The sequence below is a fragment of the Schistocerca serialis genome, unplaced genomic scaffold, assembly GCF_023864345.2.
Source record: "Schistocerca serialis cubense isolate TAMUIC-IGC-003099 unplaced genomic scaffold, iqSchSeri2.2 HiC_scaffold_623, whole genome shotgun sequence".
Taxonomy (NCBI): domain Eukaryota; kingdom Metazoa; phylum Arthropoda; class Insecta; order Orthoptera; family Acrididae; genus Schistocerca; species Schistocerca serialis.
In genome coordinates this window covers 17,501-22,500 of record NW_026048215.1, presented here as the reverse complement: position 1 = coordinate 22,500, position 5,000 = coordinate 17,501, and the positions used below count along the sequence as shown (strand labels likewise).

General features: G+C 50.9%; 1 non-coding gene across 1 annotated transcript in view; it reads right to left on the bottom strand.

The window, feature by feature from the left end:
• The window catches only part of LOC126448746 (small subunit ribosomal RNA), a 1,909-nt gene extending 1,794 nt beyond the window's left edge, over nucleotides 1–115 (bottom strand). Inside the window, exon 1 of the ribosomal RNA XR_007584216.1 lies at nucleotides 1–115. This exon is cut by the window's left edge and continues 1,794 nt beyond it. This is a non-coding gene — a ribosomal RNA (small subunit ribosomal RNA).
• Between the last annotated feature and the right edge of the window lie 4,885 nt (nucleotides 116–5,000).

Sequence of the window (5,000 nt, the reverse complement as noted above, 5' to 3'; positions counted from 1 at the left end):
ACCATAACTGATTTAATGAGCCATTCGCGGTTTCACCTTAATGCGGCTTGTACTGAGACATGCATGGCTTAATCTTTGAGACAAGCATATGACTACTGGCAGGATCAACCAGGGAGCTGCGTCAACTAGAGCTGAGCAGCCGGCCGCCCGGGAGTGTGTCCCGGGGGCCCGCGCGAACACGCAAGCGTCCGCTCAATTATTCTGCAAACAGGAGGAGGCTGAGCTCCCCTGCACAACACACCTCGAAACCCTCTCAGGTCCCGGCGGCGCGCAGCGCCGTCCTAAGTACTTGGTCGGGTTCGAGAGAGGCGCAATCGCCCGGAGTTAGGCGAGTAGACGCTTTAGGTGCGACCACCCGTGCTCCCAACTGAGCTTGCCGCTGCCGACAGAGGCCCGGGAGCGTGCTGTCGTGGCATTGCCGGCGGGAGACAACACGCGCCACCTACGGTGACCGGCAGCTCCAACGCCAGCGCCACAGAAGGACAAAAGCCCTACTTGGGTGCCGAAGCGAACTCTCCCAGCACAGCGCACGCGCCAACACGTCCGCACAGCTGCGATACAAACCACCTGCGAGAACCGCTGGGGCGACCGAGCAGCAGACGGCGTCGCGGCGCCGAGCGCCGGGCGGCGGCGCATCCTCAGCGCACAAAGTCCTCAATCGGACCAGCACACTGCAGATGGCCACCGCGCTTCGCACCGGGCCCGCGAGGACCTACTTTGGCCGCAAGGCGCCGCGAGCAGGGGGCGCCGGCGCGCAGCTGCGCCGCCTGCCGCGTCCGTCGGCCGGCGCGCCTGCCACCGGCCGCCCCCACCAGCCGGCTGTAGCGCGTGCGCCCACGCACCGCGCTGCCAGCACGCCGGGCGGCCCCCCCTCACCGGCCGGGGACGGTCCCACCCAGCCACCGCCGCGTATCGCCTCACACCCAGATCCCCTTTCACGTTCGTGGGCATGGTGGGTCCCCTTTCACGTTCGTGGGCATGGTGGGTATCCCTGAAACAACCGGTTAATAGCTCGACCGATCGTCGCCAACACTGATTCACCTCTAGCGAGAACAACCGCACCACAACGGGTTACCGGTTGTTCATTTGCGTAACGTCACCAGCAAACGTACACGTCCATCGCCATTTGCAACGAGTATTGCATGCCTGTGTCAGGTGTCACAACACACTACGTCTGCCCACATAGACGCAACAACATGTGCACGCCTAGAGAACACGTGGAAGGTAGACCCCGTACGTATGCGGTGTCCATTGCGCGAACGACTGTCAGCCCGCCTCTGCAGCATGTCGCAGATGTGGAACGCGGTGCAACATGCTATCACGGTGTGTGAGAAGAGACGACTACGTCCGAATACACGCTCCACTACATCAACAGACTGCTCATGCTGATCGCCATCCAGGGCGTCCGTTCCTCCCACACGTCTGTATGGCGTACCACACTGCAATCCAGCTCTTATAGGGAGACGACACGTAGCTGCGTGCACAATATTTGGACTGTATGGTCCGCCGTTGCTAGGCGCTGTCGTCATACGGTCACATGGGCCACGATGTATCATTCAGTACATACGGAGCAATGTGCAGTACAGTTTGTGGGTTTTGCGTACATCGGCGGACAGGTGACAGGCCGTACCACAACGTAGGCTGAGTACGTCGGCATGCGAAGGGCATTGAACATGCAAACTTCTCACCGACCAGCTTGCGAAGGCAGGGGGGAAGGGGGGGGGGCATGTACGTCCTGCTGCTATCCACACTACAGTGTATAGCAGGAGCATGTGGAAAGTCAGCAACACCTGCAAGGTGTTTAACATGACGCGATACACAGGGGACCGGGCAGTGCGAGTAGCGAACTATATTGCGAGGGTTGCGGTTAGGCAACACTACACTACTTTAACGGGTTGCATAACAATTACAGAGCAGGTTCAGCGACAACGTGCGTCAGGTTAAGGCGCAATATAGTTTAGGTTACGGCGCACTTTAGGTTAGGTTAAGGCACATTATAGGTTAGGTTAAGGCACAACATGGGTTACGTTAAGGCACAACATGGGTTACGTTAAGGCACAACATGGGTTAGGTTAAGGCACAACATGGGTTAGGTTAAGGCACAACATGGGTTAGGTTAAGGCACAACATGGGTTAGGTTAAGGCACAACATGGGTTAGGTTAAGGCACAACATGGGTTAGGTTAAGGCACAACATGGGTTAGGTTAAGGCACAACATGGGTTAGGTTAAGGCACAACATGGGTTAGGTTAAGGCACAACATGGGTTAGGTTAAGGCACAACATGGGTTAGGTTAAGGCACAACATGGGTTAGGTTAAGGCACAACATGGGTTAGGTTAAGGCACAACATGGGTTAGGTTAAGGCACAACATGGGTTAGGTTAAGGCACAACATGGGTTAGGTTAAGGCACAACATGGGTTAGGTTAAGGCACAACATGGGTTAGGTTAAGGCACAACATGGGTTAGGTTAAGGCACAACATGGGTTAGGTTAAGGCACAACATGGGTTAGGTTAAGGCACAACATGGGTTAGGTTAAGGCACAACATGGGTTAGGTTAAGGCACAACATGGGTTAGGTTAAGGCACAACATGGGTTAGGTTAAGGCACAACATGGGTTAGGTTAAGGCACAACATGGGTTAGGTTAAGGCACAACATGGGTTAGGTTAAGGCACAACATGGGTTAGGTTAAGGCACAACATGGGTTAGGTTAAGGCACAACATGGGTTAGGTTAAGGCACAACATGGGTTAGGTTAAGGCACAACATGGGTTAGGTTAAGGCACAACATGGGTTAGGTTAAGGCACAACATGGGTTAGGTTAAGGCACAACATGGGTTAGGTTAAGGCACAACATGGGTTAGGTTAAGGCACAACATGGGTTAGGTTAAGGCACAACATGGGTTAGGTTAAGGCACACCATGGGTTAGGTTAAGGCACACCATGGGTTAGGTTAAGGCACACCATGGGTTAGGTTAAGGCACAACATGGGTTAGGTTAAGGCACAACATGGGTTAGGTTAAGGCACAACATGGGTTAGGTTAAGGCACAACATGGGTTAGGTTAAGGCACAACATGGGTTAGGTTAAGGCACAACGTAGGTTAGGTTAAGGCACAACGTGGGTTAGGTTAAGGCACAACGTGGGTTAGGTTAAGGCACAACGTGGGTTAGGTTAAGGCACAACGTGGGTTAGGTTAAGGCACAACATGGGTTAGGTTAAGGCACAACATGGGTTAGGTTAAGGCACACCATGGGTTAGGTTAAGGCACAACATGGGTTAGGTTAAGGCACAACATGGGTTAGGTTAAGGCACAACATGGGTTAGGTTAAGGCACAACATGGGTTAGGTTAAGGCACAACATGGGTTAGGTTAAGGCACAACATGGGTTAGGTTAAGGCACAACATGGGTTAGGTTAAGGCACAACGTAGGTTAGGTTAAGGCACAACGTGGGTTAGGTTAAGGCACAACATGGGTTAGGTTAAGGCACAACATGGGTTAGGTTAAGGCACAACATGGGTTAGGTTAAGGCACAACATGGGTTAGGTTAAGGCACAACATGGGTTAGGTTAAGGCACAACATGGGTTAGGTTAAGGCACAACATGGGTTACGTTACGGCACAACATGGGTTACGTTACGGCACAACATGGGTTACGTTACGGCACAACATGGGTTACGTTACGGCACAACATGGGTTACGTTACGGCACAACATGGGTTACGTTACGGCACAACATGGGTTACGTTACGGCACAACATGGGTTACGTTACGGCACAAATTAGGTTAGGTTACGGCACAAATTAGGTTAGGTTAAGGCACAAATTAGGTTAGGTTAAGGCACAAATTAGGTTAGGTTAAGGCACAAATTAGGTTAGGTTAAGGCACAAATTAGGTTAGGTTAAGGCACAAATTAGGTTAGGTTAAGGCACAAATTAGGTTAGGTTAAGGCACAAATTAGGTTAGGTTAAGGCACGATATAGGTTAGGTTAAGGCACGATATAGGTTAGGTTAAGGCACGATATAGGTTAGGTTAAGGCACGATATAGGTTAGGTTAAGGCACGATATAGGTTAGGTTAAGGCACGATATAGGTTAGGTTAAGGCACGATATAGGTTAGGTTAAGGCACGATATAGGTTAGGTTAAGGTACGATATAGGTTAGGTTAAGGTACGATATAGGTTAGGTTAAGGTACGATATAGGTTAGGTTAAGGTACGATATAGGTTAGGTTAAGGTACGATATAGGTTAGGTTAAGGTACGATATAGGTTAGGTTAAGGTACGATATAGGTTAGGTTAAGGTACGATATAGGTTAGGTTAAGGTACGATATAGGTTAGGTTAAGGTACGATATAGGTTAGGTTAAGGTACGATATAGCGTAGGTTCAGATACACATTGTTGTAGGGAAAGGTGTATTGGGGGGGGGGGCGGCAGGTTCGTTGATAGTGATTATCGTAATTGGATGCCTGCGGTATTATCCGATTTGTCACATCAGGATGCACTTTTGGCTCATGACAGGCGGCGCTCCGATTCCATGGTTGTGGCAGATCTGTGTCTTTCATTCCTGCCATTGTTTGTGTGCTGTGACAGGAGGCAGTATTGTGATGTTGGGTGCACCACTGTGTAGGACATGTGTGGGTGTTCGTGGCTTAGCTGAGCAATGTGCGGATGTCGGAAGGGTGGGATATTGTGTTTTCTGGGTGGACCTCCCGGTCTGGTAATGATAGTGTGGATTGTGTCATGTGGCGGAGAGGATGCACTGGATGTTCTTCCATGCTGGTGGTTAGATATTGTGTGTGATAAGAGAGTAGTGTGTGATAAGAGTGTCTGGCTGACGTGTGGTTCTCATTGTGTGCAGAGTCTTTCAGCATGTATAGGGACGGTTGTATATATTATCTGTATTCTGATGGCTCTGCATCTATTACTAATCAGTGCCGTGTATACGGTTACTCTAGTTCCAGTCGAAACTGTTCTATCTCTGTACATTAGTGACACTGCGGC